The following is a 23,865-nucleotide window of genomic DNA, read 5'->3' as shown; positions in this document are numbered from 1 at the left end:
CTGCGGTTGTCCCCTTTAAACACTCTGGTTCCGGTGAATCTGGCTTGCTGTCAGCCTGATGTTTCTGGAAAGCTGTCTGGTTGCCCCTTGCAGTGGGATCTTTAAAATGGAGGGGAGGATGGAGGTTAGAGACTCCTGTTTTAACTCCTGTTTTCAACTCCTGGTTATTAACTCTCCACTTAGTTCAAAAAATCCACTTGTGTTCAGAAAATCCACATGCAAGCCACAATCAGGGAGCAAGCTCAAGGGGGAGTTTGCCTTTATACACCTGTGAACAATTAACCCCTCCCCTATTTTGGCAGGAAGAAAGAGGGGAAAAAAAAAAATGCTGTTTAAAAAGTGTCAGAAAAAAAGGTCTTTTAAAAACTGCTAGCAAATGTATCAAATAAAGGAGGGGAGAAAATAAAACACCCCCAAAAACAACACTTGCAAGCAGAAGCAGTCAAGCAGAAGCAGTCAAAGCACAACTCCTGGTTATTAACTCTCCACTTAGTTCAAAAAATCCACTTGTGTTCAGAAAATCCACATGCAAGCCACAATCAGGGAGCAAGCTGATGTGTGGGGAAGTCCGTTCGTTCGCAAAGTCCGTAGGAACTCTGCCGAAATTCCGGCGGGGAAATCCATCAGACTCGGTCGTGTGTACAGGGCATAAGGTTTCTCATCTGTCCCATTAAAAAATATCCTCCTTCTTGGTTCAAGAAGGTCGGGGTGCTATTTTCCACAGTTTTCTGCACTAACTTCTTCAGACAAGGTAAAATGCAACAAACCATCAGAGCGAGGAAGATCAAAATGATGAAAACAGCTATACCTATTTGGGCTAAAATATTCCGTCCATCCAGCTAAAATATTGGTCCCCATGGGTCTGAGATGCCTTCTTCTTCAGCTCTACTAGCTCTTTTTTATGGCCAGGGTGACCTTACCATTTGTTCCGGTGTTGTCAGGGATTTATGTGACTTCTATCATTTTACAAACACCCCCCTTCTCCGCTAAAATCATGTCCAAGGCCGTCCTATTCTGAAATGTCATGTAAGATGTGGGGGCTAATTGGTCAGCAATCCCATGTAGGGCACCTCTGGTGTAATTCACAAACCACTGCTGGTTGTAATATATGTCATTTATCCAGTCTACATTTTTGTTGACAGTGATTATGGGAATCAGAGACTCAAAACCTGCCTTTAATTGGTCTCGGGCTTTAAACTCACCTGGGGACCCCCCTTTGGGACCCCTATGGCATCTATATACACATGTGGGTCAAACCTTCCCTCAGGAGCGTTCCTCTTAGTGATAGCCACCTGTTGGGCCCTCACCAGATTTACCAGGAAGAGGATATACAATGTAGACATCATGGTGCAGTCAATGTCTCGTCCTCCGGGTTTGGGACTTTCTTACAGCGGGAGGCACGGATCCGAGTGTTCTTCCCAGCCAACTTTACAGATGTGCTTGTGGTCAGCAGGACCCGGAAGGGACCGTCATATCTGGGTTCAAGAGAAGGTTTTCTCACAAATTTATTTACCAGCCCCCAATCTCCAGGCAGTAGTTGGTGTGTTCCTGTATCTAATTCAGGATCTGGAATGGAAGAAAACACCTGGGCACGTATTCGGGGTAATTTTCGTGATAATGCGGTTATGTAGTCAACACATCAGACTGCAGTTATAACTGTTGTGGAAAATAACAACCAAGTCTAAAGGCTGAACCAAACAAAATCTCATAAGTGGATAGGTAGTGTTCTCCCCTTGGTGTGTATCTGATGCTGAACAGGGCAATGGGCAGACTGTCCGGCCAGCTCATGCCAGTCTCATGGGCCATTCATTCTTTCTACCTTCCCGCTACTCTGGGGGTGGTAGGGTGTGTGAAACTACCAAGGCGTACTCAAATCATCCACTCTTTGGCATTTGGATGTGGTCAATTTGTATCCGCAGGAAAGGGTACAAGGGCTTTGCCGGGTGTTTTTGTGGCGGCTTCTCTGTGCGTCCCGGGTTACACTTTGCACAAATGGCGCATGGCTTACAGAAGTTGCTAGGCAGTGGAATGATTCCTGGTACTACATAGTATTTGTTGATGAAGGAATTCATAAGAGTCTTTGACAGATGGGCAGCTCCATGTGCCCATTGTACCACAGCCGGGTACATATTCCTGGGCAAGCAAGGTTTCTTGTTGCACTCGAATAGTCCATCCCCTCCGCTTCCAGCTTTCCTTCTCATATGGACTTGCTGCTTCCAGTAGTTCTTTCAGATAAACTCTGTCCACTGGGAGAGTCTGTAAGGCAAGCATAGGGTGGTCTTCTTCTACCACCCTGCTTTCCACTTCCTGTGGACCGCTGGCTGCCTGTTTGGCAGCTGAGTCGGCTAGGTGATTGCCTCTGCCTTCATTCGAGTCCAGTTTGCCGTGTGCTTTTACTTTCAGAATAGCCACTTGGGTTGGGAGAAGCAAGGCGTCCGTCGGGTCTTTGATAGCTGAGCTGTGTTTTACAGGTGTTCCTGCAGCTGTCAGGAATCCTCTGGTCTTCCAGATAACACCAAAATCATGGGCAACGCCAAAAGCTTATCTTAAAGTGGTTGTAAACCCTTACAAACCACTTTGACCTACAGGTAAGCCTAGATTAAGGCCTAGATTAAGGCTTACCTGTAGGTCCAAGAAATATCTCCTAAACCTATACGGTTTAGAAGATATTTACCTGAAGACAGCCACCGATGTCTACAGCGCATGCACCGTAGACAGCGGCGCGCAGGCGCACTGGGTAAGCCACAGATCGCGGCGATATGCCGCGAGTGTCGGCTCCTGTGCCCACGAAGACCCACCAAGAAGATGGACGCTCGGAACTACAGGGGACATCGGTGACTTCGCTGGCTCCTGTGTCAGGTAAGTGACACATAATGGACTGCGATGCGATGCGATGCGATGCATAGTAGTCCATTATGCTTTACCTATGCAGGGAATCAAAGAGGAAGTAACACTCATCAGGGCTTACTTCCTCTTTAAGTCTATATGAATGTTGGCTCTTTTTCCCTCTGCCAGTTTACATGCTGTAGTGAGTTCTTGCAGCTCTGCTTCCTGTGCAGACATCACCGGTGGTAAGGATTCAGCTTGTAGAACCGTGTTTTCAGTGGTGATCGCTTATCCCGTGTGGTATTTGCCTCGTTCATTAGCACACAATTGTTAGGTCTGGATTCTGCAGGGGTATTTCACTCACGGTGAGGAGATGTGTGGTTTCCAGCCACATTCATTCAAAGCAGTCATGGGTTGAGGAGTCAGGACTCGGCGGCTCCTCCGCTATTCCCCCCTCGGGAAGTGGAAAAAGGGTTGAAGGGTTCAGTGTTTGACAATGTAATAGAGTAATGTTGTCCAGTAGAAGGAGGGAGCATTGGCGTCTCAAATGTCTGGCAGTGGACAGAAGTTTCGGCTGGATCTGGTTGAGTATGGCAGCAATATGGGAGCAAGCAGAATGAGGAAATGTCTGAGGACCAAGTCCGAAGTTTTGTCAAGCAAGGCTTGTGCAGCAAAGACATCTCGCAGACACAATGGACCTCCTATTGCCACCGCATCCAGCGGACAGGAATAATATCCTATGGGGCGTAGGCGGTTGCCGTATGATTGGGCGAGTACAGCTGCAGCATGTCCCAGACATTCGCCTACAAAGAGCTTGATTGTTATTTCGTAGTCTGGGAGCCCTAAAGCCGGAGCTGATGAAATGACTTGTTTGAGGGCCTCGAAGTTGGATATTGCCTCTGAGGACATTTGGAAGGGGTCAGACTTCAGGGCATCATAAAGGGGTTGCATCAGTAAGGAAGCTTCCGGAATCCATGCTCTACAATAGGAGATCAGCCAGAGGAAGGCATGAACGGGCTTCTGGCCTTGTGGCAGCGGAATGTTTGAGACTGCTTTCACTCAGTCTCTTGTTAGGTGTCTTATTCCGTGGAACAGACAGTGTCCAAGGAAAGTGGCAGATGTTGAGCACCACTGCAATTTGGGTTTTGAGGCTTTGCAAACCCTGGTTGGCAAGATAGCACAACTGGCTTTCTGAGGTGACTTCAGCAGTGGGTAAGTTATCTGTGCAGAGGAGAAAGTCATCCACATATTGGAGGAGAATCACATCCGGGGGATCCTTTTGCCATGTGTCAAGGACTGTAGCCATAGCTGAAGAAAGTGTTTGGCAAGGTCCACCACTGTGAAGTATGTACCTGTTGGAGGCACCGCCGCAAGCAGAGTGGGAGGGTTAGGCACAATTGCTGTGTCTAAGTCTGTAGCCTCATTAACTGCTCGGAGGTCCTGGACCATTCTGTACTTGTCTGGTTCTCCCTTATGGGCTCTCTTCTTCACAGGGAACAGAGGTGTGTTGCATGAAGATGTACAGGGTATCAGGGCTCCATTTGACACAAGGGCCTTGACATGCTTTGAAATAGCTGCAGATTGGGCTAACTTTAGAGGGTATTGTGGTTTCTGGGACAGAGGAGCTCCAGGTTTCAACTGCACCATGACTGGTGGCACCTTTAATTGTCCTACATCCTCAGCTCCTGTGGTACATAGACAATCTGGAATTCTGTCCATCACATCCGGTGGAATTGTAGTAGTAGGTGATTCTTCTATGGACATTAGCAGAGGGATGGAACACAGTGCAGAAGTGTCCTTAATGTCCAGTGGAGAAGAGACAGTAACAGATCCATCTTTAGAGAAGATAATGAAAGCTTGAAGTCTGGACAGTACATCTTCTCCCAAGAGATTGAGTGGACAGGTGGAAGAGACAACGAATCGAGCCAGAAGGTCTGGGTAGTTTCCAACTTGTAGAGGGCAGGTCAATGGGTTCGTTCTGGGAGTTCCATCTATGCCCACACAGGATATGTCAATATCGGAAAGGTAGGAGTGGTCAGGTAAACCCTCTTCTCTAATCATGCTTCTGGCTGCACCTGTGTCGATTAGGAAAGTGGTTTGATGTCCCTCAATGGGTAGGGTCATCCTTGCTAATGGGCCTTCTGAGTTCTTTGAAGAGGTTGTCATGACAGGGGTTAGTGACACCGGCTTGCCCAATTCCTAGCGTAGGAGATCCAGGTGTTCCGAGGTGGAACGTCAAGGGTTTTGGTCTTGTTGCTGTAGATATTAGTACTATTGCTGAGGATATTGATATTTTGCATTTGGGCTCCCTGGTGGGGAAATTGCCTAGGGTGTCTGGGTGCTTTACAGTCCCTTTTGTAATGTCCAGGATTTCCACAGTTGAAACAGGTTGGTGGTGGCCTTGGTGTGTATGGGGTATTCCCCGCAACCATAAGTGGTGTGGTTTTCTTGGTGGTCTGAGAAGATTCCAGACCCTTTGCTACCAAAAGGAGGGTGTCAAGGGGCAGCACACGGTACTCCGGTCGGGCCATGGGGAGGCCTTTTTGGATTGACTCCTTGAGGCCTGCCACAAAGGCTGAGGACAGCATCTGACTGTGTGCCTTGTTATGGGTGGTGAATCCCAAATCTGGAAAAAACATGTAACAGTCCGGTGTAAGACTTTTCTACTGACTCTGTTTTGTCTTCAGCAACATCTTGGATACTTGTGGCTTGGTCGGCCAGTCTGTCCCTCGCCCATTTGCGCAGCTGCTCACAGAATTCCACACCAGAAGTAAAGGTATTGTCATTGAGAATCCTTGCATCGTGTAGATTTTTCTCCATGATGGGCCAGTAAGCGTCTCAAGCTTTTATTTTACATAAACTGACTAGATCTCTCCATGCTGCTGAGTAGGTTTTTTTTGGATCTGGGCCAACCTACGGTAAAAGGACATGGATTGTTTTTCGAGGTCTGGTCACCAAGGAGGATGCTTGGGATGGAGTGAATGTGACATACATCACAGGTGCATCGGCCACTGGCCTAGGAGCTACTGTCCATGCCCGTGGCATTGGGGTGTGTGGAGGGGGGTTCCAAGTAATCAACTCCTCATCCTGTAAAGAGGATTGGAAAGTGTCCGGTATGGACATGGGGGAATGTTGATATGAATGTAAACTCACATCTGGCCTTGCCATTGCATGGGGAAAGGCCGGAACTCCACCTGTGGCATATGGTCCTACTAAGTGGAGCATGTCGGGACATCAGTTAGGGTCGGTAGGGGAGGCATGTAAAAGGTACCGTCCACCCTTATGGCCTGGTAGATGGAGGTTATAGGGTCTGTAGGCCTTCCTGTGCTCTGACTATGTGTACCAAGTTGGCTGCCGGAAGGGGTCATTGGGAGTCTTCCAGCATCTTGAATGGGTGTACTAAGATGGCCTTCGGAAGAGGTGTGTTGGTGTCAGGGCTGGTCAGCATTTCCTTCTCTGAGCTGTCAGCTAATTGCCAGCTCTCATGTCTCTTCACAGTTTACCAGCTGTTGTGGATCTGCTCATCAGTCCCGCCTACTTAAAGATCTGAAGCTCACTTCAATCCTGCCTTCGCCTTGGTCACATCATAAGAAACCATCTCCTGCTTTCCTGTTTAATGACTGGCTTGCTGATATCCCTTCTGGCTTCTTATCCTGCTTGCTGTTCCTCTACTTGGACCCCTGACTTCTGGCCTGGCTGATTACCCGATCCGGTTACTGGACTCTGGCTATGCTTTGACTATGCTTACTCTATTTACCTTTTTATTTTTATTAATAAACAAGTTTGATTTTACTGTACTTCTGTCTCGGGCTGATTCATGGTTTAGGCAGTTGAGCTGTGGGCAGAAGTACGGGCAGCGACAGGGCGTGTGATGCCAGGCGGGGGGCTCAGTGGAGTGACAGTCATCATAGGGTGGTGTCTTGTTATCGTCAGTCAGCACACATAACGGTTCATTCTTGTCAATGCATTTATGATACCCATCAGTTTCCCCTGCTGCACCTCCTGCTCTATCCATCGTTCCCTGTGGATGGCTTTTGCCACATTTAAAGTAATCAAATCATCCTCATCCTTTTCTTGTCTCACATCCAGCAATCCTCATTAATAATTCTATAACATTCCTTCTGATTTCTCTCCTGAATAATTCCTTTAATATTCTGGAATGCTGAAATAATAAATCAACCAGGTATATATATATATATATATTTATCACTCAAATTTAAACATCACATGTTATACTAGTAATTTCATGGCTGGTCAAGAGTTAACATTTTTACAGACATCCTCTCACCCAGGAATTTGAAGGGAGGGGGTACTTCAACAACAGAGATGGGTCAGGTAATGGTAAGGTGCTAAAAAGTATGTCTTACCGTACTCTGGAGGTGATCAGTCTCCAGCCTGTCCACGTTGGTCCACCTCTGCGTCTTCTCTGTCGGCTGTCCATTGGTTCACAACCCAGGGCCCCATGTTGGGCGCCAGCTGAAGTTGAGTATCTGCCCCCATCCTAATTAGGCCTGAATAACTTTATGCATGCATAACGAAATACCACACTGAGCCTTTGTTCAGATAGGTGATAAATCTTTATTCTTCCTGGTTACAGCGAGTTATATAGGTGGGCGGCTAGTTCTGTGAAGGAATGCATCATTAGTATATACTTGTAGCTTCTTGATTGGTCATGTCCATGTAGCGCCGACTCCCGAAGAGCATGCGCTATATGTTTTGAAAGTTAAGGTTACACCTGAACTGCAGTGTGGTTTGGGTACAATTGTTTCAAATTTGGACCTCAGCATCAGTCTGACTGGACTATAGGATGTATAGGGGCACTGTCTCTTCTGGCAGGCTTGGAACCACGGTCTGGTTGGGTGCTTTAAGGTTACCTTCTCTCAGAGCCCGCCCAGTGGGAGTGTTGCTCTTGCTGTGCTTTCTGGGAGAGGGTACTTAAGATGCGAACGTCACGTGGTTTGGGGTTTTCTGGTCCAGTAGTATGGTCCTGGTCCTCCTGACCAGCCCCCAGGAAAGCTATGGCCTGGGGTGTGGATCCACCCAACTTATTGTCTCGGGGCTGGCTAGCCCGAGGCAAGGAAACTAAAGAAGGATTCCGAGGTGGTCCGGTGCCGTCTCCGGTAGTTGGAGAGGCCCAATAACTTCGTAGCTATCCAGGGGAGGACTCTTCAGAAGAAGGCCACATACGGGTTGGTTTCTTAGCAAGAGCCTGGTGGGGCTGAAGTACCTAAGTTTATATTTGTGTATATTCCAGTCTCATGGGTATCGCCAAGCTGGCTGAAAGATCCAGGTATTGCACAAATGTTCTACAAGTTTTAGTTTCCTGAATGATCTACAACAACGTCTGTGGCAGAGATTTGTTCCTGAGTTAAGCACCTTGTTGGCTGCCAGGCCTTGTGAGAGAGGGACTGTCCAACCTGAGTGACCATCCAGCTATGATTGGCTGTTCTCTGGATTTAGTCAAAGTAAGAGAGTTCTTTATTATTGACTTTGACACTAAGAGTACCTGAACTTTATTCCTAACCCTCTGATCCTATTTTAAGAGACTGTTGTCTATGTTGTTTGCAAATAAAAATCCCTTTATGCGGATCTGTCATCAGTCTCTCAAGTTACGTACTGGGCCATCTACCACGGGAAACCCCTAGACACAAATCGAGGAGAAGAAGGTAACAGTAAGCCCAGTTAAACCAGCAGCTCCTTCGGGGGTTAGTGTTAAATCCATATAAGGTAACTTCCTTCAAGACCTTGGGTGTAGTCCTGTTTGGGTGTAGTCCTGTTTGGGTGTAGTGTTGGGCGAAGGCGCCATCTTAGTTTCACATTCCTTTCACACGATGGGAGGGGGTGTGGCTGGCAGCCATTTTGAGCAAGGAATAAGCAAACAACACTTCTATATGCAAACAAATATAAACTTTGTAATATAAAAGACAGAAATAGAAAATGGCCATTTTATCTGATCCGTCACAACAATGAAGTCACAACACTACAAGCTGGAGCCATTGTGATGGGGTCTTCTCCTGTCTTTGAAGAGTTGGGGTTCTCCTTTATTTAGATTACTCCGACTTCTACAAGAGGTGTAAGGCTCTGTAGTAATTTGGGGAGATCTTGCAGCTGGTGTCCTTGATGATTATAAGGAAGCCAGCTGGTTGTCCATCCTCCGCTTAAGTGAAATTTTGGTTTTAGGTATTCTTATCGTTGACCGTTTTGGTCGAAGTTGATGTTTCGTACACCTGACTTCATTCTTATGTCTCTTTTCCAGGTTGCTGAAACTGGACACAACGGAGACCATGCAGAGCATTAAGTGTGTGGTAGTCGGGGATGGAGCTGTGGGGAAAACTTGTCTTCTCATCTGTTACACAACCAATGCTTTCCCAGAGGAGCACATCCCCACAGTGTTTGACAACTACAGTGCCCAATGTACAGTGGATGGATATACCGTAAACCTGAACTTGTGGGATACAGCTGGCCAAGAAGATTACGACCGACTAAGGACATTGTCTTACCCCCAGACTAATGTCTTCATCATCTGCTTCTCCATTACCAGTCCTTCATCTTATGAGAACATTACGCACAAGTGGTACCCTGAAGTGGACCACCATTGTCCTAAAGTTCCCATTCTCCTGGTGGGCACCAAGAAGGATCTAAGAGACAACCCAGATGTCATCAAAAAGCTAAAAGAGCAGAGCCAGACACCGATCACCCACAAACAAGGGGTCAGCTTGTCCAAGCAAATTCACGCAGTGAAGTACATGGAGTGCTCAGCGCTGAACCAAGATGGCATCAAAGAGGTTTTCTCAGAGTCAGTGAGAGCCGTTCTCAACCCAAATCCAGTAAAAAAGAAGAGTCCGTGCTTCTTACTGTGAAATAAAATGCCTCCAAGATGATGATCTGGTCACTTTGATCTCCGTGTTGATCTCAGATTATGTGACTTTGTCATGAAGAACCACAACCTATGTAGACCTCAAGGACCGAAATTACAGACTCTTCCTTACTGTTCCTTATGTAAAATGTTCATTAGACCAAAGAAACTTAATATTTCAGATAGCACCAAACGGTTTTGTCTGTTCCAATGTTGGTCATGAAATTTCGCACCTCATAACATTCATGGAATATAAGAAGACGTCTCGTGTTTTGTGTGGCACCACCTGAGACTGCTGAGGTTATAGAAAGTACAGAACTATGCAAATTCTTCTTACATTATGAGAAATTTTTATCGCAATACTGCATTTTTACAATTTTTTTTTTTGCAACATAATCGTGTTTTCTTTTTAACTATCATTTTTTGCTTCTTGAAGAAACCAGCAGCCATATTACTATATGTGAAGCTTGAAGACTTGGAAGAACTCTGCTTAGACGCTATTTGCATCTAAACTGGTCATATATTGAAAGTTCAATGCGAAAACAACCTGTGAAAAACTGCTTGCAGTTTAGGGGTCCCTATGGCTTTAACTGGCAAGACTCATGAAGAATTTTAACATCATAATGGCCACAACCTGTACCTGTACATTTTTTATGATTCTTCATAGACCTTCAATGAATCCTCATGAAACTTTCATAAAACCCTCAAGGAATCTTCATGGAACTTTCATAAAACCCTCATGGAATCCTCAGTGACCCTTTAATGAATCCTCATGGAATTTTCATAAATCCCTCAATGAATCCTCGCAGAACTTTCTTAAAACCCTCAATGAATCTTCATGAAATTTTCATAAAACCCTTAAGAAATCCTTATGAAACTTTAATAAAACCCTCAATGAATCCTTATGGAATGTTCAAGAATCCCTAACCATCATAAAGTATTTGTGGAGCATTCATAAAACCCTCTTGAAATATTTGCGGAACTCTCATGGATCCTTCAGTAAACCCTAATGGAATCATTATGGAGCACTCAAAAAACCCTAATGAAATCCTTGTGGAACCCTCATAAAACCTTCAGCGTACCCTCAAGGAAACTTTGTGGAAGTCTCAAAGAACCCTCATAAAACCCTCATGGAATCCACAGTGAACCTTTAATGAATCCTCATGGAATTTTGATAAATCCCTCAATGAATCCTCACAGAACCTTCTTAAAACCCTCAATGAATCCTCATGAAATTTTTTATAAAACCCTCAAGAAATCCTCATGGAACTTTCATTAAACCCTCAATGAATCCTCATGGAAATTTCATAAATCCCTCAATGAATCCTCATGGAACTTTCATAAATCCCTCAATGAATCCTCATGGAACTTTCATAAATCCCTCAATGAATCCTCATGGAACTTTCATGAAACCATCATGAAGTATTTGTGGAATATTCATAAAACCCTCATGAAATCTTTGAGGAACTTTCATAAAACTCTCATGGATCCTTTATTAAACCCTCATGGAATCATTATGGAGCCCTCAAATAGCCCTAATGAAATCCTTGTGGAACCCTCATAAAACCTTCATCGTACCCTCAAGGAAACTTTGTGGAAGTCTCAAAGAACCCTCATAAAACCCTCATGGATTGTTCATGTTTCTTTGCTTAGTTTGCCAAACCTTTATGTTTTATTTGATATATCAGACCACAGGAATACAGTATGTCTGTTTGTTAAACCTTTTTGAACATAAACATCTCTTTCTGGCTTACAGGCCACTATGTATATTTTTATAGATCTGTGTAAGTGAGGCATTAATAGTATTCATGGATAGATACATGAAGGTGCCCATAGATGTAAGATGTTCTATGGACTGACATAAACATACACAATCTACATTGGTCAAGCATACTGGTTTACCTATCGCAGACATCCCCATGACTGGCTTAGTTCTGGAGAACGAAGGAAACATTCAGGCTTATCCTCAGGGGTGTCTGGACAGATTGGGGAAGTCCATAGACATACAGTCCTTCCCTGATATGACCGATGACAAGACTGGTCCACAATTGTCTTATATCTATGGGCACATTAAAAGTGTTGAGGAGAGGATTAGAATAAAAGAAGTATGGAAGGAAGGTGTTATAGCAGAAGATGAAAGAAGTCTGATATTTTATCTACTCAGCCATCAGCATCTAACTCAGGGTTCCATGGTTTGTGTATTGTCCGAATTCAGATCGCTATGTTCCTGTTATACGCCTCGTAGCCGCTGTTTTCGCTATCACTATTTCTGAATAAAGAATATTAATATATCGTTGTGTGTCTGATCATGTCACACCAAATAAAGAACGTTCATTTTATAGAAGGGAGGTTGGATTATAAGTACGAACCCTGAACCCCAGGCAAACAAATCCAATTCTATTGATGAAGTATTTATTAATTGGTGATCAGTCTGAAGACTGTGCCGGTATCTGGAGCCATAATTGGTGATCAGTCTGATGACTGTGCCGGTATCTGGAGCCATAATTGGTGATCAGTCTGATGACTGTGCCGGTATCTGGAGCCATATTCGGTGATCAGTCTGAAGACTGTGCCGGTATCTGGAGCCATAATTGGTGATCAGTCTGATGACTGTGCCGGTATCTGGAGCCATATTCGGTGATCGGTCTGATGACTGTGCCGGTATCTGGAGCCATAATTGGTGATCAGTCTGATGACTGTGCCGGTATCTGGAGCCATAATTGGTGATCGGTCTGATGACTGTGCCAGTATTTGGAGTAGGGATGAGCTTTCTGTTTGGGTTGAACATGAGTTCAGCTTGAACATTGGCTGTTCGCCGTTCACCGAAAGCTGAACATTATGGGCCATTCATGGCAAATTCAAGCAGTGTGTAACAGCCCATGATGCATTGCTGTATGATGATTGGCCAGAGCATGCACCATGACCTGCATGCTATGGCCAATCCCAGCACCCTCAGCTAAGAGAGCCATAATTAGCCAAAGGCAGGGTGCCTTTCACCAATCATGGCTCAGGGGGACTAAGTCCATGCCCACACTATATAAGGCTGAGTGCACGTCGGCCCCATGTAGTGTGTTAGCGTGGACGTAGAGAGAGTCTCATTTAGATTGAGCAGACAGGCAGATTATTCAGTTAGCTGCAGTGTATTTAATAGTCCATTCCTGGTGTACTGTTTATACTATACTTCTGGCAGGCAAGTGATTCCTTTAGCTGCAGTGTATTTAATATATATATATATATATTTATCCACTGCATACAGTTTAGCTAGATCTCACTGCAGTCTGTTCCTGGTGTACTGTTTCTACTATACTTTGGGCAGGCAGGTGATTGAGTGAGCTGCAGTGTATTTAATATATATATATATATATATATATATACAGCCCTCAAATTTTCCACTCTCAGAAAATGAAGGCTTGCGAGCTGGGCTGCCTTGCAGGATAGCACACTGTTACCAGTGCTTACATTATAATTGTCTCCGCTCTGCTCAACACAGCCCTGCCTCCTCCTGACCTGCGCCTGTGATAGACAGAGCACCAGTCCAATGTTGTGATGCGTTCTATCTATCGCAGGCATGGGGTCAGGAGGAGGTGGGGCTGTGTTGAGCAGAGCGGAGACAATTATAATGTAAGTTCCGGTAACAGCGTGCTATCCCGCGGCTCTCCTCTTCGTCCAGCCATGCATTCCTCTGCCCAGAGGAGGCTGCAATGGGCACAGTATGGCTGCGATGAGCACAGTGTGGCTGCAATGGCCACAGTGTGCCTGCAATGGGCACAGTAAGGCTGCAACAGGCACAGTGTGGCTGCAATGGCCACAGTGTAGCTGCAATAGTGGGAAAAGTGAGGCTGCAATGGTGGGCATGGGTGAGGCTGCATTGAGGGGCACAGGGGAGGCTGCACTGATAAAGTTGTTGTTAATATTTATGTTTATAATATTTTTGTAACTTATTTTTGCATAAAACATTTAAGTGTCATTTCATGAGATAATTTATGAGGGCGTGTCTAGGGGCAGAATTAGGGGCGGGCAGGGTAGGGATTGAGTAGGGCACTGGTGGTGAGTAACCTTTGAGGCCTGGCTAGTAGCTCAGGACTTGAAATTGTGAGCCCTGTATATATATATATATTTATGGTGTGGAGCCCTCTGACCGATACGGTTAAGGATGACAAACAAGGTTAACATAAACTCGCTTACTTGAAATGGACCTGAAAGTGTGCCCTGGTCTGACGTACGGTATACCAAAATAAGGGGGCATACCTTAGATAGAAAGTGGGTGATAAATGAAATGAATATGAATGGAGTGAAATGAGTACTCTCATGAGGAGTATGATGCTTGAGAAATGCCCTGAAAAAGGGGATGGGTGGGTGGGTATCGCGCACCGGAACCGACGAGGAAGACAGGCGAACGGGCTGGTTATATACTCCACCGGGCTCCTCCCATAATTTCAGGCCACCATACTGGCCTTTCTATTTATGGTGTGGAGCCCTCTGACCGATACGGTTAAGGATGACAAACAAGGTTAACATAAACTCGCTTACTTGAAATGGACCTGAAAGTGTGCCCTGGTCTGACGTACGGTATACCAAAATAAGGGGGCAAAAACATTCAGGTAGGGGTTGCATTTTATTGATCCAAGTTTGTTACTGGGTGAGCTCGACAAAGGCCTGGGTCATCTCCGCTTGCGGATTGGGTATGTAGCGGGCGAAACAGGTGGACCTCCATCTGCCCAACTTCTTGATAATGTGAGTAGGACAGAGGTGAAGGATACCCGGGAGTATCCTGACACGTTCCACCGGGCAGCGTTCAGAGGTTTAGTGAGAAATGGCAGAAGAGGACTAACTCCTGGTTGATCAGCCAAAAAGGGTCGACAGGCGCGTGAGAATGGCGACCGGGTACCAGCGGTTGTTGGACTTATAGAGGTGTATGTCCGAACCCGAGCCAAGCTGCTGCGTCTTGGAGACTGCTAAGTGTAAGACGAAATGGTCTTCGTATCGGACCAGGTGGTGCTCGCACAGCATGCGTGCTGTGAGGCTACAACAAGTAAACTCGCTTGGCCGTAAGAAGCCGTAGAAGGCCAGGTGTATGGCTGCTTGTAAATGACACTAATGTGGAGACCGAAAAGGTGAAGTGGCCAGGAAATCTGACATATTTCTAAACGTCTCCTGTGATAGGCAGTCGTTTTGGTGCCGGCCATCGGCTGGCGCTTTCTGGATACCGCGCATAACAGCCCGAACGGCGTGGTAAAAATAGGAAGGGTACGGTAGGGTCCTGGAGGGACGTGAAATGTTGTACACCGGTCAGGTATAGCCGGATCGCATTAAAGGATAACGCCAACTGCGAGTGGCAGTAGGAAATGAAGGCTATGACTTGCTTGACACGGGACGTCTCTGTACTGTGATACGTGATGAAGTTGGTTAAAGGCCCTCCAGGCTGATTGATAGGCCTTGAGGGTATTGCGGGAAAGGGAGTGATCAAATGAGTTGGGTAGCCGCTAGGAGGTGAGGGGCTAATCCAGGGTCAGTTGAGACCAGTCCGGGATAGCTGCTGATGTTGGTCCGGCTCCGGGTACCTGAACGAAAACGACACAAGGTTAAAAGCGGGAGAGGGCGTCCGCTGCCTGATTGAATTTACCGGGGATAAAGGAAGAATGGATGTTGAACTGAAACAACAACAAGAGCTGGACCAGTCGACGTAGGAAGGACATAACCAACAGAGAGGGCGCCTTGGCGCAGCCAGGAATTGCCAGTAACTGGGGAGGCCAGGAAGCTGCGAGCCAGAGGTGGCCAAAAAGCAGCCGCAAGCCCGTGGAGGCCGCTGCGTCGGTCATCACCTGGGGAGAAAGGGAAGACACGGAGGGAATGAACAGGGAGACGTCATTCCCAGACGATAGGAATTCCTCCCGCATAGCAAGGACTGCTATTGCCGCGGGAACCCGGCTGAGGACTTGCTCTGGATCCTGTGAGAGGGACAGTAAGACCAATAGGCGTGACACAAAGGCGCGACCCCTGAGGGATGATGTGCATAGCGACGCTCGACATGCCGTGAAGGGACTGTAGGTGTCTTTTGGATGACTAAACTGGGGAATATGCGAGGATATTATATGTCCGTAAAGATGGCAGTTGTAATGGGCGAGCATTGGCCGATGGCTATGGGCTGATGCCTCTGGACGCCTCGTAGTGGGGATCTTGCTGTATGGGCCGTAACAACAGATGGCTCTCCGAGCATTGTAAGGATAAGAAATGCTGAACGCTGGCTAGAAATAGCCTGGGCGTGCTACAGGAAGAAGCCAGTCGCGTGTGTCAACATGATCCTGGTGCGGACGGAAGTTGAACTCAACTGTCCCAAGGAAGAGACGGACAGACAGGCAACAGTGAGTGGCTTGTAAGAAAAGCCACAGGAGACGAGTGGCCAATTAAGTGCTGCTGAAAATGACGTGTAGCCAGTTAGCGTGCCACTGAGAACGTGCTTGCAACAAATGATTGCAAGAAGTTATGCTAAGTCACGAGCCTTGGCATGACTAAAGGTTGTGTTTGAACGTGTGCTTGCGACAATTGCCCGGGAGTTTGTCACAGGAGATGTGTACGTGGTGACTGTGAGCAATTCGTGTTACCGCATGTGCACTGCGAAGACTGCGGGAGTTGTGCTTGCATGTATGTTTGGACGCGTGCTTGCGATGGTTGCAAGATGTTACCCAGGATGCGTGCTTGCCACGACTGCAAGATGTTATGCTAGGACGCGTGCCTGCAACGATTGCAAGGATTTACAGTGGGCTTCATGGGTAGCCAGGCCGGAAAAGACAGAAGTCCATCCGGTCCAACCACAAATCAAAATAATAAGGTATCACACCACCCGACACCCCGATTCTACGCCCGCAGCTGATCCAGAGGAAGGCAAAAAACCCCAACAGAGCATAGCCCAATTTGCTACAGTAGGGGAAAAAATTCCTTCCTGACCCCTCGAGAGGCAATCGGATTTTCCCTGGATCAACTATGCCTATAAGTATAAGTACCCTGTAATACAACGAACATTTAGGAAGGTATCCAGGCTTTCCCCAAAGCAACCTATTGAGCAGCCAGAAGTGCCTGCCAGCAATGATTGCCATAAGTTGTGCCTGGACATCAGCTTGCAATGATTGCAAGAGGCCTATGCTTGAATGCGTGCTTGCCATGATTGCAAGAGGTCTACGCTCGAATGCGTGCTTGCAATGATCGCTAGAGGTCTATGCTCGAATGCGTGCTTGCAACGATTGAAAGAGGTCTATGCTCGAATGCGTGCTTGCAATGATTGCAAGAGGTTTATGCTCGAATGCGTGCTTGCAACGACTGCAAGAGGTCTATGCTCGAACGCGTGCTTGTAATGAGTGCAAGAGGTCTATGCTCGAATGCGTGCTTGTAATGAGTGCAAGAGGTTTATGCTCGAATGCGTGCTTGCAACGACTGCAAGAGGTCTATGCTCGAATGCGTGCTTGTAATGAGTGCAAGAGGTTTATGCTCGAATGCGTGCTTGTAATGAGTGCAAGAGGTCTATGCTCGAACGCGTGCTTGTAATGAGTGCAAGAGGTTTATGCTCGAATGCGTGCTTGCAACGACTGCAAGAGGTCTATGCTCGAATGCGTGCTTGTAATGAGTGCAAGAGGTCTATGCTCGAACGCGTGCTTGTAATGAGTGCAAGAGGTCTATGCTCGAACGCGTGCTTGTAATGAGTGCAAGAGGTCTATGCTCGAATGCGTGCTTGTAACGAGTGCAAGAGGTCTAGGCTCGAATGCGTGCTTGCAATGAGTGCGAGAGGTCTACAATGATTGCGATTAGTCTATCTCTGGATGCGTGCTTGCAACGATTGCAAGAAGTCTACGCTTGGATGTGTATTTACGACGATTGCACGAAGTCTACGCTTGTATGTGGAGAAAAACAACGAAACACGCCTAAACGAAGCTGTGTTCTTCCCTTTTGAGGCAACTTTATAATGAAATGAGGCCGAGGAGCAAGGCCCCCCTGGTAGGCATCCAAACCTTGAAAAATCAACTGGACCCAAACCGGGGAGCGGCATGTGACAGTGAGATGAGAGAACCTGCCATGACAGAGATCCGGATCGCCATGCCACAACTTGCGACTGAGCACGAAACGGATTCTGGAGCATGTACTGAAATGAGGCCATTCCTGGGGCACGCCGAGACGAATTTGGTACACCGATGTGACTATTCGTACCGGAACGTGATAGGTGAAATGAAATGAAAACCCATGACAAAGACAAGAATCAGAGGACGAGCCCTTGAACCAAACGGATGAATCCTGTCCTTGGAGCATGTACTGAAATGAGGCCATTCCTGGGGCACGCCGGGATGAATTTGGTACACAGATGTGACTATTCGTACCGGAACGTGATAGGTGAAATGAAATGAAACCCATGACAAAGACAAGAATCAGAGGACGAGCCCATGAACCAAACAGATGAATCCTGTCCTTGGAGCATGTACTGAAATGAGGCGTAACAGCTGGGCGCACCGGAACGAATCGGTGCATAAATAAATGCAACAGGATTCGAATCGGAGCGTAATAAGTGACCGAAATGATATGCCATGACAGAGATAAGATTCAACGACTGGACTGATGGTTACAACAAAGAATCCGACTCTGGAGCATGTACTGAAATGAGGCGTAGCAGCTGGGCACACCAGAACAAATCGGTGCATAAAAGAATGCGACAGGATTCGAATTGGAGCGTAATAAGTGACAGAAATGATATCCCATGACAGAGACAGGATTCAACGACTGGACTGTAGGTTACAAAGAATCCGTCTCTGGAGCATGTACCGAAATGAGGCGTAGCAGCTGGGCACACCAAGACGAATCGGTGCATAGAAGAATGCGTCAGGATTCGATTTGGAGCGTAATAAGTGACAGAAATGATATGCCATGACAAAGACAAGAATCAGGGACCGTGCGTGAACCTGCGAGTGACTCAGTCTCTGGAGCATGTACAGAAATGAGGCCGAACCCTGGGGCACTTCAAAGCGAATCGGTGCACCAGAGGTGCGACAGGATTCGCGCCGGAGCGCGACTAGTGACAGAAATGATTCGAAACGGAAGAAATGACTGGGACTGAAATGACTTGGAATGAGATGAAATGAAATACATAACATAACTGCATGAATGAAGAGATATATATTCGAACTGGAGCAGACCAAGCAAAACGTGCGGACTGCTTGCCTTGTCGTAACAAGCAGTCGGCTGTGAGTCGAACGATTCGACCGATACTAATAGAAATGCTCGGGCAGTCGAACGGTTTCGAATGCCGTACCTGCGAATGAATCGCCTGACGTGGCGTAATCGAACGTGTCGAAAGGTGATAACGACTACATCAAAAGTAGAAAACAGTGACATGCGTACGAGGGCCACAGAAAACATTCGATATGAAAGCAGCGAGCGGCTCGTGAGCACAGGGAATGTTGACGGTACATCGAAATACATGAATTGAAAAAGGGGGTGCCGAAGCCCTACCTGCGACAGCCAGCCCGACGTGCAACGACAAATTCGATGGGTACGACGACACTCCGACGGCGAAACCGACGGACGCTGATGAACGAGAAGACGAGTTGTCAAGACGGGGGCGAAAAATGCGGGAACTGACGAACAGGCTCACTGCGTCTGGTCTGGATAGTCGGCCCTTGATACCTGACGTATCAGGTATCGCGCACCGGAACCGACGAGGAAGACAGGCGAACGGGCTGGTTATATACTCCACCGGGCTCCTCCCATAATTTCAGGCCACCATACTGGCCTTTCTATATATATATATATATATATATATATATCCACTGTATCCAGTTTAGCTAGATCTGACTTCAGTCCATTCCTGGTGTACTGGTTCTAATATACTTCAAGCAGGCAGGGGATTCAGTGAGCTGTAGTGCATAAAATATATATACAGTCTTCTACATATATATCCACTGCATTCCAATCTAGCCAAGCCTATATGTGACTGTAGGCTATTCCTGGTGTACATTTTCAAATATACTTTCAGGCCGGCAGGTGATTCAGTGAGCTGCAGTGCATAAAATAAATATACAGTCTCCTACGTATATATCCACTGCATTCTAGTCTAGCCAAGCCTATTTCTGACTGCAGGCTATTCCTGGTATACATTTTCAAATACACTTTCAGGCAGACAGGCAGGCAGGAGATTCAGTGATCTGCAGTGCATAAAATATATATAGTTTTCTACATATATATATATATCCACTGCATTCTAGTCTAGCCAAGCCTATGTCTGACTGCAAGCCATTCCTGGCGTACGTTTTCAAATATACATTCAGGCATGCAGGTGATTTGGTTAGCTGCAGGTGTATTTAATATATATATATATATATATATATATATATATATATATATATATATATATATATATATATATATATATATATATATATCCACTGCATACAGTTTAGCTATATCTCACTGCAGGCCATTCCTGGTGTACTGTTTCTATTATACTTCAGGCGGGGTACACAGTACTGTGGACCCCTAGCGTAGTTGCTCCTACTTCTCTGGTGGTGTACACGGTACACAATACAGTGTAGTGTGGTGTTTCAAAACAAAATCCCATCATGTCCGGAAAGCCACCAAGGAGAGGCAGACGCTCACAGACCACTAAAAGAGGGCAAGCAGGCTCTGTGTCTACATTCCACAGTGCTGGTCATGGATATGGTGCATCTTCTGTAAGTGGCTGTGGGGCACGCTTGCCCTTTTTTTTTTTCTGCTGCTGGGACAGGGGCAGCAAAATTGGGCCTTTGGTGGTGGTGCCACAACACTGTAACCCCTCACAGTTACTCTTGTTGGGTGCAGGAACGGGCCCTGCTGTGAAATATTAGATCAGAAAGTGTAACTGCATGCCCCCATTAAACAGGGACAGAAAAATTGGGCCTGAAGCCGCGTACACACGGTCGGAGAATCCGTCGGAATGCGTCTTATCGGACCGTGTCGTCAGATAATCCGACTGTGTGTGGTATGCATCGGACTGATTCCGTCCGAATCTCCGTCCGACCCAATTTTCCAACATGTTGGAAATATTTCCCGACCAACTGGGCCGGTCGGACCTAATCCGATCATGTGTAGAGAATTTTAATCAGACCAAGTGCCACGCATGCTCAGATCAAATTCCTACATCAAAGCTATTGGCTACTAGCCTGAATCTAGTCCCATCGTAACGAAATTACGTCATCACGTTCTGAAAGATCGGATTTTACGACAACTTAGTCCGACTGTGTGTATGCAACAGTTTCGGACACAATCCGTCCGACTAAATCTGACGGACAAAATCCGACGGATTTGGTTGGCAGAATCTCCGACCGTGTGTACAGGGGCTTAGGCAGTGGTGGTGGTGCACTAAACCAAAAATATTGTTGGAAGCTATCATTATCAAGATTGAGGAGGAATAGGATAATCAGTCAGCATAGGCAGTCTTCAAGGGATCCCACATCCATAGAAAAATCAATCAGTTACATTAGCATCAGGTGCTTGATAGCTGCTTCTGATCAAAGACTGATTCATTTTTATGAATGTGAGCCTATCAAGGGAGTCTGTGGACAGGCGCACTCTATGATCCATTACAAACCCTCCAGCAGCACTGAATGTGCATTCAGAAAGAACGCTGGATGCAGGACAGGCCAGTAGATCAATTGCATATTGAGATAGTTCTGGCCAGTGGTCCATCCTTAAGACCCAGTAAACCAGTGGATGCTCTGTTGGAAAGGTCTCCAAGTTTGCTCTTGCCCCTAGATATTCCTAAACAATGTAAAGAAGACGCTGGCGATGGTTGCTTGAACTGATCAGACCTTGGCGGTGAGGACTGAAAAATTGTCTAAAGGCATCGGTCAGCCGGCCACCTTCTCTACTGCTCTTCCTCTGACTGAACAAAGCTGTCATGGTTATGCAGTAATCTTTGCCAACTTACCTCTCCTCAATGTGTTCACCTTTAGAGACCAGCTACTCTCACCTGGCTACTTAAATAATCTCTCCTCAAAGCATGGCTCCACCCCGGCCCCTATCAGGGAACTCTATATTAATCTGTCCACCCCTGCCTGCTTGTGACCCTGACCTAACAGTCTGCTACTGATAGTCACCCTGACCTTTGGCTTATTCCTTTACTATCTCTGTCCTCCTGTAGCCTACTGTGGGCATGAGCTAAGAGACCCTGGGGGTCACGACCTGGAGCCAGTTGCAGTTGCATCCTAACCACTAGAGGCTCTGGTGAACACCTGGGAACTGAAATCCACCCCTTGATGGCTGCTGCTGAGTGTTATCCTCCACATCCATGCTGACACAATCCTCCTCCTCCTCCTCCTCCTCTTCCTGTGTGTTTGGCGGGTCTGCAGGAATAATATCTGGATAAAAGGGGCCTTGAGAGGTAAGGAAATCATACATACATAAGGAAGTCCTACTCTTCCTCTCACTGTTCTGCCTCAAGTGCCCTGTCCATTATTCCATGAAATGTGTGCTCCAACAGGAAGACAATAGAGACAGTATCACTGGTGCATGCATTGCTCACCATCCTTGATTAGTAGCCACTGGCATGGCGTAAAGAAGCCAAGCTCCCCTGAGCCTGTCCTGGTGCCATACTCACATAGGTACTCATTGATGGCCCTCTGCTGCATGTTCAGCCACTACAGCATTGCCAACGTTGACTTCCACCTGGTGGGCATGTCACAAATGAGGCGGTTGGTGGGCAGATTGCATTCCCTTTCAATGTCAGCCAGCCGAGCACTGGCATTGTATGACCATTGGAAATGACTACAGACTTTTCTGGCCTGCCTCAGGAGATTTTGTAAGCCTGGGTACCTGCCCAAGAACCGCCAAATTCAGGACGTGAGCCAAACATGGAACATGGGTCAAGTGTCGGAGGGCAGAGAGAAGGTTGGTGCCATTGTCGCATACAACCATTCCTGGCTGAAGTTGGCGTGGCGTCAACCACTTCTGAGCCTGCCCCTGCAGAGCTGACAGAATCTCTGCCCCAGTGTGGCTCCTGTCCTCTAAGCAGTGGTTTAACCTTAAACTAGATAGAGGGTTATTTACTGTAAGAGTGGCAAGGATGTGGAATTCCCTTCCACAGGCGGTGGTCTCAGCGGGGGGTATCGATAGTTTCAAGAAACTATTAGATAAGCACCTGAATGCCTGCAACAAAAATACAATGTAATACTGTATTTTGCCAACCTCACCTACTATGTAACTATGTAACTCATACACTACATGGCATCTTTTTGCCTGACTGCTTGCGTAGCCCCTTGACTTCTTACAGAGCACCGCTGGTTCAGAGAACAAATCTACAGAAGAGCCCATAGAGGAAGAAGAAGAGGAGGAGGTGGAGGAGAGACCTGTGGCAGAATCACTGCTAGCATTTTGGGGGCATGGTGGTGGAACAAGCTCCAAAAATACTGAACCCTACCCTGTATCCTTCCCAGCTGCGAGCAGAGTTACCCAGTGCACCCAGAAGGAAAAGTAACCTTCCTGCCCATGCCTGCCAGACCATGAGTCTGCGGTAATATACATCTTACTGCTGACCGCCCTGTCCAACAAGACAAAAACATTGCCTTCCACATGGCGGTAGAAAGCTGGAATGGCCTTCCATGAAAAGAAAGGATGTTTTGGAACCTGCAACTGAGGAACAGCACATTCCACAAATTCACGAAAGGGAACAGAGTCTACCAGCTGAAAAGACAGTAGTTGCAGTGCTAGCAATTTGGCCAAGATGGCATTCAAGCTAGCATTCAGAATGTGAGCATGTAGATGGCTGGGACCGAATTTCTTTTTACGGTTTAGCAAGTGGGGTAGGGAAATTTGCCTGTTAAAACCAGATGGCGGTGTACTGCTAGCAGATTGGCTGCAAGTACTTGGGAAACCTATTGCTATACCTTCATTCCTCTCAGTGCAGGTTTTTGAGAGGACTGGAGGTATACCCTGGGAAAATAAGACCTAGCGTGATTGTCGGTGATGGCTGCAATATAAGCCCTACCCCTCAAATAAGCCCTACCCTGTTTCTCCAAAAATAAGCCCTACCCTGAAAATAATATCTACAAGGTCTTTAACTAGGGCTTATTTGGGGGGTAGGGCTTATATTGCAGCCATCACCGACAATAATGCTTGGTCTTATTTTCGGGGAAACAGGGTAGTAGGGTTGGAGATCCCAGATGAGGAGCAAG

At 46.7% G+C, this 23,865-nt stretch overlaps 1 pseudogene; it reads left to right on the top strand.

Annotated features, from left to right (window-relative positions):
- Positions 1-11,971, top strand: part of LOC143973823 (rho-related GTP-binding protein RhoG-like) — a 33,812-nt pseudogene extending 21,841 nt beyond the window's left edge.
- Positions 11,972-23,865: the final 11,894 nt, after the last annotated feature.

This window comes from Lithobates pipiens, unplaced genomic scaffold (assembly GCF_037356315.1).
Source record: "Lithobates pipiens isolate NorthernLeopardFrog02 unplaced genomic scaffold, aLitPip1_a1.2 Scaffold_121, whole genome shotgun sequence".
NCBI lineage: Eukaryota > Metazoa > Chordata > Amphibia > Anura > Ranidae > Lithobates > Lithobates pipiens.
The sequence above is the reverse complement of the archived record's forward strand: the minus strand, read 5'-3'. Positions and strand labels throughout refer to the sequence as shown.